This window comes from Myodes glareolus, chromosome 20 (genome assembly GCF_982192425.1).
Source record: "Myodes glareolus chromosome 20, mMyoGla1.1, whole genome shotgun sequence".
Taxonomy (NCBI): domain Eukaryota; kingdom Metazoa; phylum Chordata; class Mammalia; order Rodentia; family Cricetidae; genus Myodes; species Myodes glareolus.
In genome coordinates, this window is record NC_142045.1 from 5,817,837 (window position 1) to 5,832,329 (window position 14,493).

The following is a 14,493-nucleotide window of genomic DNA, read 5'->3' on the forward strand; positions in this document are numbered from 1 at the left end:
GGGTCATGGTCACTGGGTGCTGGGGGACCACTGCTCAGGACAGTCCCCAGGATGAAGAAACACATCCCACACAGGTCTGTCCTTCGGGATAGTAATTTGACCAAAAGTCTGTCTTTAATCCTCTGAGCCCGCAACACAAAGTCGGAGGTTTTATTTGTTCAGGAAGTTAAGTTTATTTTGGGGTCAACATATAAGCACTCTGTAAATCAAGGGGAGACAGTTTTTTATTTGGCTTGGAGGATATTTTGCTATTGGGCTGTGCTCATCCATACTTATGGCTATCACGTTCGTGGGGTGTCACTTGGATACGAGCATATGAGCACTCCTCTAGGCCTAGGAATGTGGCCGCATGTGTACTGAGGTCTGTGTCATTCCCCTGGAAGTTACTGTCCCTTTGGTTCTCTTAAACAGTAGCTGGGTAAGCCACTTGTTTGAATTATAAGTGCACATGTGGGGTTCATGTCAGAAGGTTGGGGAGTGTGTTCGTCAGTTTTCTACTGCTGTGAAAAGACACCATAACCAAGGCAATGGTTAGAAGAGTTTCTTTGGGTCTTACAGGTTCAGACGGTGAGTCATGTTGGGAGCATAGCAGCAAGCAGGCTTGGTGCTGGAGCAGAAACTGAGAGTTTATATCCTGACCTACTAACATGAGACAGCGAGAGCAAAGTAGGAAAGGTATGGGCTTTTGAAACCTCAAAGCCCACCCCCCCCCCCAGTGGCACAACTCCTCCAACAAGGTCACACCTCCTAGTCCTTCCCGAATGAGTCCACCAACTTGGACTCAAGTATTCAATCATAAGAACTTACGGGGGCCATTCTCATCCAAATCACCACAGGGAACATAGTAAGCATTTGTTTGGGGATAGGGCACTGTGTCTGATAGTCTCAGGATTATTCCTTGTGCACATGCTTAGAAGGTGACAGCATGCATAGCAAACCTGCCGTGCAAAAGGCGTGGGTAAAACCAGCTAGGTAAAGTCAGCTCCAATTATAACCCAGTTTAATCACTACGTCGCCGGTAATGATCAGGTTTGGGTACCCCTGGAGCGGCTGCAAGGAATCAGTCTGGCTGCAGGCCTGCCTTACCCGGAGTTCAATAGTCAGCCTTGGCTGTAATATAAGGGGTTGGTAACTGCGTATGACAGATCAGCAGAAGTCGTTCCATTTGCAAAACACCTGGGCACACTTCCGAATAGACCACGAGATGATTGTCACCTGATGCATATGTGTAACAGAAGAACAACGAATAGAAGTTAGGGGACTCTGGCCAGTCTGCCTGTGTGGGGAGACGCTGGGAGACTCACTCACCTCTGGCTCCAGTTCCCAGCTGGAGACATATTTTCTCCCCGATCCATCACCATCACCATCATCATCATCATCAAAACATAATCTCGCCGAGTGTTTAATCGCCGTCTCCAGCAGCAGTTCAAGACACCACTCATCCAGCTAACGAGGAAAGCGATCACGATAATTTTTATTATCCGACTTGCTTATTCCACATTCAGCAAATGCCTATCAAGCACCTAAACTGCACTGGGCCAGGGACTGTCAGAACAGAGTCGTGCATCCCAGGCAGGAACAGACAGATGTGTCTGCTCAAGGACTTCACAGATTCGGGGAGGAAGGAGACAATTGCGAAGTTAGTTGCTTTTCTTTGAAAAGGGAGTGAAATTTCTCGGATACCTTTGGGCCCCGAAACTTATCATTTTGCTTCCCCAAGCTTGCTGCTCCCCAGATATTCAGTCTGCGTTCTTTGCACAGAGACATGACTCATCCTAGCAATTACTTCTCTGCTACTTTCCATCTCTGACATCCAATTAATCACCAAGGACTGCTAATTTTACCTCCCAAGTGCTTTTCTGATGTGGCCCTTCTATCCTCACACCATACTGTGGAAGCTCCAGATGGCCTTTAACAGGCCTCTCAGGAGCTTTGTCCTGGTCAGGACTCGGCTGCAGCGAACCAACTCCTCTTTCTTCCGTGTACGTGGAAGGCAATGTGGGAAGGTGACAAAGGGCCCATGCCATTGTTGGAAAGGCCAGAGAAGCAGGCTGAGCTTTCCAAAGTGCCTTTTAAAGTCACATTGAAGAACTTGAATGCCCTTGCTGCCCCTTGCACAGCAGGTCACTTCCGGCCAAAGAGAGAAGCTATGCTTTGGCTGTCAGCTCCAGGACACACTTCCCACACTTCCCATCGGTGTTGGGGTACGAGGAAGATTGAGATGCACATTTAGGAAACAGCCACAATTAGAAGCAACCATGATCATGAAGCCAGAACATAACAGCCCTGCACCTTCACGAGCCGGCACATGAGCAGCAGGAACAACCAGCATCTTCGTGAGCCGCAAACCTCTTATGGAGCATTTTCTGCCCTCTACTAACCTCTGGCTTGGTAATAGGATTTTACTACAACTTATTCACCCTCCTGTCTTTAGACTTATTAACAGATACCCTCACCGTACAACAATGATGATGAGGTATTATCCGAGAAGGCACCTACCAAGGACACCACACACCCACCATCCAAAAAGGCCTCCACTATGGAATAATCCTATTTATTGTATCTGGTCTTCTCTGTGGGCTTCTGATGATGTAGGAGAGTCTTATGTATTTCTGTTGCTTTCATTGGCTAATTTAGAAAGAAACTGCTTGGCCTGATGGGTCAGAACATAGGTGGGTGGAGTAGACAGAACAGAAGGCTGGGAAGAAGGGAAGTGAGGTAGTCTCCATGACTCTCCTCTCCAAGACAGCCACAGGTTAGAATCCTCCCGGTAAGCCACCACCTCGTGGTGCTACACAGATTATTAGAAATGGGTTAATCAAGATGTGAGAGTTAGCCAATAAGGGGCTGAAGACAATGGGCCAAGCAGTGTTTAAAAGAATACAGTTTTCATGTAATTATTTCAGGTAAAGCTAGCCGGATGGGCGGCAGAAAGCAGCCTGCTGCTTCTACTACAGAGTGGCACCCAACGTGGTAACTAAATACACTTAAAATTCTGAGAGAGCTTTAAAAAAAAAGAAAAAGAGAGTTTAACACAGCTTTTTGCTGTTTGTTGGCGGCATGCGGCAGAGAGAATTTCCTGACTCAGCAGCCCTAAAAAAAAAACAAAAAAAAAAAACACAAAAAACTGCCTGTTTACAAAAGGCGTCTTCCTGGGTCCTGCCTGGACCCTGCCGCTGGTGCAAACTCCGGCTATTGAGCATTTCTAGGCCCAGATGTTTATGTTCCTGCTCAGCCTCGGGATCGAGAGAAAAATACTGTGAGGCCATGCCTGGTCTCCCCACCTGGGCAGACTGCGGGACCAGGCTTAGGCAGACGGGAGAGCATGGAGGATTTCTGCCACCATACAGAGAGATGTTTGCAGGCTGTGCATTGCTCTGCATCTCAGATTTGGCTGTAACTTGGATGAAAAGAGTTTCTGTGCTGCACGCTCAGTCTCAGAGTTAAACTGTTGAGTGCGGCTCCAATGTGGACCTGCTGTGTGCCTGGAACTGTGTGCTGCTCTGAGGTTGGAGCGGCTCTGGCTCCACCCTGCCACGCTAAACTGTGCTGACCTCAGGCAGAAACGGTTGTAATTATCAACTGGGCAGAAAACAGGTGGTACCATATTACCCCTATGCGGCACAAGCTAAAGTTTTTAAAAAGTGCTTAGCATTTTAAGAACTGCTCCTAAACAATAAAAAAATTACAGATTCACAATAGGACAGATTCAGACATAAAAGACCTCTAAATGGGTCACAATGTTGGATGACTGTACATAGGCTTGGGAGAGAGAAGAAAAAAAAATAAAAAAATACTGTTAATGCCTTAAAAAAAGTAAAGCCTTTAAAGAGACAGAGTACAGATAGTTATAGATTAAAAAATAAATAAAAATAAGCCACGTAAAAATAAAAATTTCACAGAGAGTCTGGATTATGTACATTGTGTTATCTTTAAATCTTTTGACTGTAAAGGAGCAAAGTACAGAGAGACATTTCATTATATGGGCTGCCACACTAAACCAGAATGGATATCATAAGGGTATTATGACTTCAAAATTTGGATCTAATGATATGATACTTTGAAAAGGAGGTTCTTCTTTTGTTTTCACAGAGGATGAAACCCTGTGGATTGCTTCTATCCCAATATGGTATGATAGACCACGCCCTCCTAAAAGGTTGCTATGAACACCCTCAAAAAATTACTTCATTTAACTGCCAACTGAGATGAACCTAGCACACAGGTTTTACCATAAAAGACCTGATTAACAGTGCCCCTATACAACAGAAAAAAGTTTGGAGAGAAATAACTACGTCCATATTCCCAAATATTGTTTACATGTGTTCTTTTACATTTAAAGGGGGATACGATATAGATATAAATAATTTGCATTGGTATGGATTTTAAGGTCAATTTTGTTATGTGTATATGTATATCTGATATTGAATAAGGTATTATGATTGTGTAGTTCATTTTAAAAATGTAATGTATAATTAGGAAATATAGGTTTTTAATGGATAATCATCGATAATAATCAAGCTTGTAGTCATATTAGTTAGACTTTCTAGATATATAGAGATATATTTTAGTTAGATAGACATTCTTCATATCTTTCAAATACTACAGAATACGGCTTTTTAATGTTTTAATAACTTAGGGCTTTTCATGACAATGAGACACGTCTGCTCCTGGCAGTACCAGTCTACTTCAAGAGGAAGATGGGCATTGAAGAGGTTCCTTATGGAGTTTGATAGCCATTTGGGCAAGAAGCTGCTCTTGCCTGGACTGTTGCATAAACTGGACACAGAGAAACCACAGAAAGAGGACTGCTGAACTTGCCTAAAGGTGAGATGGTCTTTCGGGGTTCCTGATTCATGAAAGAGTCTGCGAGACATTCTACAGGACACAGCAGATAGTGACTAAACTGTCTTTAAAATTTCCTGCTTCATAAAAATGTCTGCTGGATACTATGGGCCTGTAGGCCAAAGATGGATGCCCCAATGGTACAAAAGAACTTTGGATGACTGTCCAGGCAGCAAGATGTCTCTGTCATTTCTAGAGTTTGAAAGTTGCTTATTTCTTGTTTAGGTAATATTATATCCTTCTGGAGTCTTTGATGGAGTTGAAGAATGGATAAATAGTTATAGTTTTCTTTAGTTATGATAGAAGATAAAATAGATATAAATATTGTAACTAATTCTTGCTTGATAACTGTTTTGTTATATGTAATTTTACTATGTTAAAGTTAAAGCCTTCTTTTTTTTAAAACAGAAAAAGGGGAAATGATGTGGAAGGGTCTTCTATCTATCTGTTGCTTTCATTGGTTAATTAATAAAGAAAACTGCCTGGCCTGATAGGTCAGAACATAGGTAGGCGGGGAAGACAGAACTGAATTCTAGGAGGAAGAAAGCAGAGTCAGAGAGCCGCCTGCCATGAAGCTGCCCGGTCAGACATGCTGAATCTCTCCCGGTAAGCCATGACCTCATGGTGAGACACAGATTATTAGAAATGGGTTAAATCAATATGAGAAAGTTAGCCAATAAGAGGCTACAGCTAATGGGCCAGGCAGTGTTTAAAAGAATATAGTTTCCGTGTAATTATTTCAGGTAAAGCTAGCCGGGCGGCAGGAAGCGGCCTGCCGATCTTTCTACATTCTGAGCTTTCTATCCCTCTAGCCTGGTGCCTACACATAACTTAGGAGGCTGCTGGCCATCTACAAGAATCACTCCTCTTGTCCCCTCAAAGTTCCACTACTTACTCCCTCAGTACTACTAGCATCAAAAGTCTCAATCACACGCATTCACCACAGTCTAATAGAAAGAAAATGAGACCATTTAAATCAAGCCTTACTAATCACAATTATGCTCATACACGACTCCCCAGTCCTTCACCTCAGAATACTTTGGAACCCTATTTTTGAGCTCAGACATCATTCGTGGGTCCACATTATTTATAACAACTGGATTCAACAGTCTCCATGTAATTATTGGATCAACATTACTAATCGTATGTCTTCTACGACAACTAAAACTTCACTTTGCATCCAACTTCAGTTTGACTCTGAAGTAGCAACATGATGCTGACACTTTGTAGACATAGCTTGACTCTTCCTAAGTGCATCTATATATTGATGAGGACTGTACTTTCTTAGTATAATCAGTACAGCTACTTCCAATCAACCAGGTAGAGCGTTAATCTAGAAGAAAGTAATGAATCTCTTCATAGTTATTTTGACCTTCGTGAGCTGATTCACCAGCAGCAGGAGCCTGCATTTTCTGCCACTGTTCAGATCTTGGGCAGATTCTTCTGCTGGGTGAAACCAGAGTGATGGGTCTGAAGTACAGATGCCACCGTGCCTCCGCTGACCGCACACAGCACACATTCAAGTTAAGGACCTGACTCCTCCTGTCTCAGCACATCATCACAGCCCTTCACTCTTGACTATCTACTGACACCAAGGTATACTGTCTATGCTCATTTAAACGTTGGCCTTCTGTCCTGTTTCATCCCATCCCTCTGTGCAGAGAGTGTGTCACAACCCACCTAGTGAATAGTTATTCATCCCAGACTTGGGAAAGGCAGGGAATCAGACATTTTCGGGCTAAATAATATCACTGCAGCTTCCTGGGTAGTCCAAGAAATTGTCAGCCCCTGCCCATAGCTGTGCATATGATACGATGTATTATCTGCACTTCAGCATTTGTATGATATCCAGCCCTGAGCACATGCCAAATGAATGACATCGAGCTATGCCTCAGAGTCCCCAAGAATTGGACTCAGAGAAGATGTGACTATAGGAAGAAAGTGTCCATTGTGGGGGTCTACTCTGTCAAGGTGAAGCAAGCGTAAAGAAAACAAGAGTATAGGGAGAAATTGGACTATGGCAGCCACAAGGAGACCTCCATCAGCAATGAAGTGATCTCGAGAACTGGAGAACCTCTTTGAGTTGGCTCGCCTTGGGCTGGGAAGAGTCTGATCCCCTACCTCCACCTATAGAGTGCTGGAATGTCAGGTATGCCACCACGTAGTGCTTTCTAGATCGGCCTTGAACTAGATTGGTCTTTGCCAGGGCCCACAGAGGGCCAATCTAGTTCAAGGCAGATCTAGACAGCATTGCAGGGTGGCCAGCAGTAAGGCTTGGGGAAGGGTTGTGTATGAGAGGAAAGCACATTTTCAAAGTCAAAAGGCCAGGCCTTTATTCGGTGTGGAACTGGACGTCTAGCTAGCTGCCCAAAGCTGGCGGCTATTCCTAGCAGTTGATAGCATCCATCAGTTTGGTAATAAAAGAAAAACTATGCAGACAGGCAGGTGGATAGAGGGATGGTGAAATGGATAGATTGAAGACAGACAGACAGACAGACAGGCAGTCAGGCAGGTAGGTAGGTACACATATAATAGACTGTTCTGGCTTAAATACAAAGCATCCCCAACAAGGTTCAGTGCTGAAGGCAGTTCCATTGTGGTAATGTCAGGATGTGGGGCTTTTGAGAGGTGATTGGGTCCTGAGGACTCTGACTTCATGAAAGTACTGATTCATCAATTGATTTGAGTTTGACGACACCATCATTGGAGGCGACAGAAACATGAGGAAGTTTGTTCTTGGGTCTCTGTCTTTGAAGACTATTATCTAATGAAATGCCCCCTCGGCCTCTCAGCCTCCTGGCTGCCATAAAGTGGACAGACTTTGTCATACACTCTTGCCACCATGATGGTCCCTATCTCTTCAAGTCACAGTAACGAAGCCAGTTAACTACAGTCTGGGACTTGTGAAACCACGAGTCAAAACAATTATATCTTTAAATTGGTTGACTTCAGGGTTTATTGCAGCAATAGAAATCAGAGCTGACGGATAAATGGGTTGATTGATTATTGATAGATTACAGATTAATGATAGGTGATTTATAGTTAACAGATGGTAGTTTGATAGATAAAGAGCGATAAATAGGTAGCAGGTGATATTTATTTGCTGAGACAAGGCCTCACTTTGTAGTTGTCTGACTTGAGAGTCTATATGTGGATCAATCTGGCCTCCCGTTCATGGTGGCTGCCTCTGCCTCCCCAGTGCTGGGATTAAAGTGTGAGCCATCCTGCACAGTCTGGGGTTGAGTTTTTAAAGGACCTCACTAGCGTCACACAATTTGTGTGAAGCTGTTGTTTCTATTTTGTGCTCGAGCCTAAAGTCTGCAAGACACAAATTGGAAGTCAAGATGGGGGTGAGCTGGGGAAAAGGAACAAGCTGACATCTGTAAGGCTGAGTTGAGATTTGAGTGAGTGAACTAGACTCTAATGTCAACTCTCGTCAAGCCACCATCCTGGCCAAAGGATCTGTGGAAGACATGGAGCCCTGTGTCCCTGGAGCTGAGAGCTGTCAGTGGCAACGCTCCCGGAAAAAATGAGGGCCCCAAGCGTTGAAAGGAACTTTTGGCAGAGTCCCAGCAGGGCATTGAATGCTCCCAACAGAAGAGCACAGGGCAAAGCCCATTCCCTTGGGGGCTGACTACAAGGACCACAAATCCTAACATAAACACAGACAGTCCGTGCACCTCGAATGACTAAGTAAATCTATTTAGGAGACAGCTCCGATCCCTTCACCTACTGTGGAGTTTGTGGTGGGAACAAAGAAAACAAAGACCATCTAGGTTGGGATTTTTAGGGAGTTTATGGGTGACAGAGGGAGAGCTGAGCTGTGGAAAAATGGTGAAAGGAACAGATGTGAGGAAGGTTATGGGAAGAACAGCTTCAAGGTTCAGAGACTGACGCAGGCTCACTTAAAACCAGTGTGCGCTGCTAGCAGTGTGTGTGTGGCCTGAAAGATGTATTCATTCTTCTTTGATTTCACTTTTTCTTTTTCCTCAGTCATTGTTTTCATGGGTTGGGGTGGGGGGTGGGGTCACCTCCACTCTCTTTCTCCCTTCTCCCCATGGTAAATATCACTAATTAAGGACGACACTCCTTTCTGCAGGTTACAAGCAAAACTCCAGGATCCTTCTTAGCAACACATTCCATGAAGAACTGACCTTCATGGCTTTTCCATTCATTTTTTTGTATCTACCTTACATCCTCCAAAGATGCTTGTCTTAGGGCTTCTACTACTGCAACAAAATACCACCACCGAAAAGCAAGTTGGGGAGGGAAGGGTTTATTTGTCTTATATTTCCACAGCAACATTCATCATCATAGGAAGTGAGGACATGAACTCAAACAGGCCAGGAACCTGGAGGCAGGAGCTGATGTAGAGGCCATAGAGGAGTGTTGCTTATTGGCTTGCTTCCCTTGGCTAGCTCAGCCTGCTTTCTTCTAGAATTCAGGACCACCATGTGGAATCACCCACAATAACCCCGCACCCATCAAGCACTAATTAAGAAAATGCCCTACAGACAGATCTTATAGAGGCCTTTTCTCAACTGAGGTTCTCTCAGGTGACTTTAGCTTGTGTCAAGTTGGCATAGGACTATCCAGAACAATGCCCACTTCTCACGCCATCTTTACCATAGCAAAGGGCATGCCTAGGAATCAGATTTTAGCTGACTCTTCCAGGCTGCCCACAGGGAGGCAAGGTGGCAGGACTCTTATGCCAGTAACTCTGGTCCCTGCACAGAGGCTCTACTTCCATGGGATGTATCTATTTGGAATCAGGGCCAGTGCAAGTGAGGACAATTAAGGTTGGGGAACCAATCCATCTATGACAGACTCTCTTCCTTAGAGCAGATTTTGGGGAGAGGCAAAAATGAAATAATTCTATACCCCAGAACAACAGTTGGAAGACATCTGGTTTTATTTATAAGAATTATGGAGAAGATACACTGAACACTGCCACCTCCTTCCAGCAATGGTGGATGGAACTGAGTTGAGAAACAATCAATCCACGGGCTCAGATGCTCATCTTAGGAACCGCCACCTCTAATTTTCCCTCGGACACTTTAATCATGCATTCCTCTGGCCTCACTCCCAATTAATTTTCTGTAAGTAATGTAAGCACTTAAGTGTTAAGAATGTTAAGAACTCTCTTTGTAAAAGCAAATGATCCCTTTGAAGTGTAAATATCCCTCTCCGTTTATAATATTGATATTACCTGCTGCTGTCATAGACATTTATATTTTCGTAGCGCTCCTGTGCATAGCTATATTTGATCATCCATTCAGATGGCTCCTCCACTCGTGTCGCTGTTGGAGGACTCCACACGTGGAGCCGCTGTTCTTAACCAAGTTCACTCGGCATGTGGCAGCCACTTGGCAGATGACAGATAGGCTACTTCATGGCCGAAGCAGGCTGACCTCAAATTATCAACTCCTGGGCTCAAGAAATCCTTCCTCAGTCCCCAGTGTAGGTAGAGTTATAGGTGCATGCCACCACACCAGATTTTGGTGACCATTCAGTTGCTACCTCTCTATGTGTTAGAGACAGAGAAGGTCATTGCGAAGGTCTTCATCATACAGCTCAGAGAGGGAACATTGTGAGCCTCGGGTCTCGTGGGAGCGTGGCGCTTCTCAGTACCACATTTCTTCCTTAGCATTCCTTCTGCTGCCCACTCTTCCACAGGGCATTTCTTACAGATGCTTGTAGCATGACTTCTAATTGGCCTTAATAATAGAAACCTGGGGTCATATCTCAAGGGGCTGAAAGCTGAAAGATCGGGAAAGCAGTACAGCCAGCCAATACTTCTGATCTCTATGAAATCCTCAGACGGAAAAGGGGTATCCTGTCTCTACAAGTCCTCAGACTCTATGAATCCTCAGACTGAATCCTGAGCTCCTGTCTCCTCTTGCTTTATATTCCTCTCTCTGCCCAGCCATATCACTCCTGTCTCCAGCTCCCGAGTGCTGGGATTAGAGGTGTGAGCCACCACTGCTTGGTCTCTCTGGCCAGAGTGTGGCTACCTTCACACTCTGATCTTCAGGCAAGCTTTATTTGTTAAACTATGAACAAAATATCACCACAGTCTCCGGGCTCTGAAACTGGACTTTTTAGATTCAATTTTTGATTTTGCCAAATACTAATAGGAGAGTTACAAGAAAGACCCCTGATCTCTGTGTGCCCAGTGTGTCCTGGCAGACAGGAGGTAAATGACAGTGTGTACTTCCCGTAGCTGTGCAGAGAACTGAGATGCACAATGACCAAGTGATCCCTCAGTGGGGCTGTAGTTAGCACTCTGCCATAGCTGTCCTCACCTTGGAGATATTAGGAACTTCAGGGTGACCCAGCCCACAACTCTGCTGATTGTGTGAGCTCATGACCCTGACCTCACAGTCTTTAGAGTTTCCAACAAGTTTTCCCTAGCCAATCCTGAGTGGCACGGCCTAATCCTGCCTGCCAGCTCCGCACAATCAATCTAAAATGACTTAAAGAGGGTGAGTAACCAGGGCTTAGCAGCAACTTCTAATGGGTGACAATGTGGCAGCAGAGGAAGACAGAGACAGAGAGACAGAGGAGGGGGGAGTGTGTGTGCGTGCGTGTGAGTGTGGTGTGTGTGCGTGCATGCGTGCATGTGGTGCGTGTGTGTGCACATGTGCATGTGGTGTGTGTGTGTGTGTGGTGTGTGTGTGCGCATGCGTGCGTGTGTGTGAGCATGTGTGTGTGGTGTGCGTGTGTGTGTGCGTGTGTGTTTGTATGGTGTGTGTGTGCCTGTGAGTGTGGTATGTGTGCGTGTGTGTGCTCGTGCATGCGTGCATGTGGTGCGTGTGTGTGCACATGTGCATGTGGTGTGTGCGTGTGTGTGTGGCGTGTGTGTGTGTGCATGCGTGTGTGTGTGTGAGCATGTGTGTGTGGTGTGCATGTGTGTGTGTGTGAGTTTGTGTGGTGTGTGTGCGTGCGTGTGTTGTGTGTGTGCGTGCGTGCGTGTGTGAGCATGTGTGTGGTGTGTGTGTGCGTGTGTGTGTGCGTGTGAGTGTGTGTGAGTGTGTGTGCATGAGTGTAGTGTGCATGTGTATAGTGTGTGAGCGTGCGTGTGTGGTGTGTGTGTGTATAGTTTGTGAGCGTGCGTGTGTGGTGTGTGTGCATGCATGTGGTGTGTGTGTGTATAGTGTGTGTGTGTGTATAGTGTGTGTGTGCATGTGGTGTGGTGTGTGTGTGTGTGTGTGTGTGTGTGTGTGTGTGTGTGTGTGTGTGTATGCAGGAGCACATAGGCTTCCTGGGCTCAGGATCTGTTCCTCTAAGGCCCCTCATCCCCTCATCTACAACTTTGATCAGTCTGAAAGACTGGGACTAGAATTCCAAGGACCTTGACTTGCTCTGACTGGTCACAGTCAAAAGTACTGTGTTCAAAAACAAAAGACAAAAACTACTCTCTCTGTCATCAAAAATGTCCTGCTCCCTCCAGAAGACAGAGCAGAGGGAAAGGGACATGGGTGAGAGAGAAAAATCCTTCTTCTAGCTCCAGAGGGGAGATGGGTGGTAAGATACAGGGGCTGGCTGAATCCTCTCTCCTTCCAGGAGGCCTGGGGACCTGAATTTGATCCTTGGAAAAGACAGGCTGCAGGTCTTAGGCGAATTCCCAGCTCTCAGCAGTCTTTCTCATTGTTCTTCCTGGGTCCTGGCTCCCAGTACCACTAAGAGTGACTGACAGACAGGTGTACTAAATGGGGCCCTAAGAACCCAGAAGTCTCTCTCTCTCTCTCTCTCTCTCTCTCTCCTCCCCTCCCCCTTCAGTGACTAAATAAGAAAAGTCATCACCTAATCCCACAGTCCTGCCCATACCAATACCAAAAGCTGAGGGGACCAGGCTCCTGGGCCAGTATCCCCCAGGGTGGTCTGTGACCTGTGACTGGGTTGGACCCACCAGCACCTCTATAGCTACCCACAGTACTGACAGGACCACCACAGGCCGCCAAAAGTTCTCTAAGCAAGTGAGACTGTCCACTGTCGGTTCAAAAAGCCGAAGCAGCTTTCTTTTAACTCCAGCGAGGTGATATTCAGCCCTGTAAACAAGCCCAGTCTACACTAAATTGGCTGCTCAGCTCTCCTCTGAGGGGAATGCAAGCAGGATTCTGGGTGCCTGAGTGTGGCCCCTTGGCACATGTGTGATTTATTGGCCCTGTCCCTGGTGACCTCAAGTCCCATCTTCTTCATCATTGAGACAAGATCATGATTCAGCTGAGGAATTGAGGCTAAGTCACATGGCCAGGTAGAAACTTAATCCCTCAGTCTGGATAACAAACAAGAGCGGGTCTCTCTGCTGAGGTCTCAGGCTGTGGTCTACAGGGCAAGCTTCTGCCTCCGTGTCTCCCGGCACCGTGAATCTCCTGAGATTTGTAAAGACAGAAAGGGATGAAAACACCCAGGGCAGCGTCAGAATTGTCTCAGCCTTGTTAGCAGCAGAAAGATAAGGGAAACCATCTCTCTAAAATTCAATTAATTTTTTTTCTTTTCTAATTTGTTTAGCCTTGTTTATCACAGAGACTAAGACGTCAGATCCCGGGGGACCCGGCAGGCCCTGCAGAGAAATGTTGTACATTGAGAAAACAAGCATCTAGATCAAGGTCATTCGGCAGTCGTGTGGTGCTTTGAGAGCCCTTTCCCTGTGAGAGAAAGCAGGGACATATCTTCGTCACTCCTGCAGGGGTGCTCTCAATGCCTACAGATACCTAGCCCCACCCCTACCCCCCACCAGGCTGCCAATGAGAGCTCCCTCATCCCACCCCATCACTTCTTAATAAAACACTTTTACAATTAAAAAGCCAGAATCTCTGTCCATAGAATTTCCTGAGCATATTGTAGCAGAGAAGCTTTTGCCCAAAGCAGTCGAATGTTAAAGACATTAGTTAATTAAGTCTCAGAACACTCCCATGGCTGTCGATTGATTCCCTCCCGGGGCCAAGACACTAAAGAACGTGGTGCAGCTAGCCAAGGCCAGAGGAACAATGGAGAACAGGATCCTCCCAGGCTGGCTGTTCGGGAAAAGCTATAGTCCACGTCACGGCCTGAGAGTGGGCCTACCTTGGGGAGCAAGCCGACTGAGGGTCCCCAAGACTCCAGCTGTTACCCTCTCCTAGCTGTGTAAACTGTAAGCATCTCGACAGTCTCTGATCCTCTGTTACTGAAGAATGGCATCCTGGGAACGGAGTGCAGAGAGCCACTGGAAGAATTATCTACAGGCACATCTGTTGACCTGCCGTGGGGATGCTTGTGCCCAGTGAGCCAGGTGGACCGCCAAGGGGCAGGTGGCCATATTTATTACATCACTCTTCAAGATGATCGACTTACAGAATGGGCCTAGATGTCCACTGACAGAAGAGTAGAAAAAACTGCGGCACACAGACACCGTGGGGTTCTAGTCATCCATAAAGAACAAAATTATGTTCCTTGAAGAAAATGGACAGAGCTAAAGATAGCGTGCTAAGCCAAATGAGCCAGACCCAGAAACTCAGAAAGACAAACATGCCTCGTTTGCAAAACCTAGGCTTTAAGATGTGTGCTGGGGAGACAGCTCTATGGATGAGTCTTGCTGTACAAGAAGAAGCCCAAGTTCAACCCCCAGAGGCCTCGTGGAGCACATTTGCAACCTCATCCGTAAGGAGG

The 14,493-nt window shown here is 46.0% G+C and overlaps 1 long non-coding RNA gene across 1 annotated transcript in view; it reads left to right on the forward strand.

Moving 5' to 3' along the window:
* Window positions 1-13,607, forward strand: part of LOC125393856 (uncharacterized) — a 28,029-nt gene extending 14,422 nt beyond the window's left edge. The window contains exons 3-4 of the long non-coding RNA XR_015735718.1: window positions 4,637-4,824; window positions 13,357-13,607. This is a non-coding gene — a long non-coding RNA (uncharacterized LOC125393856). The remainder of the gene's footprint in view (window positions 1-4,636; window positions 4,825-13,356) is intronic.
* Window positions 13,608-14,493: the final 886 nt, after the last annotated feature.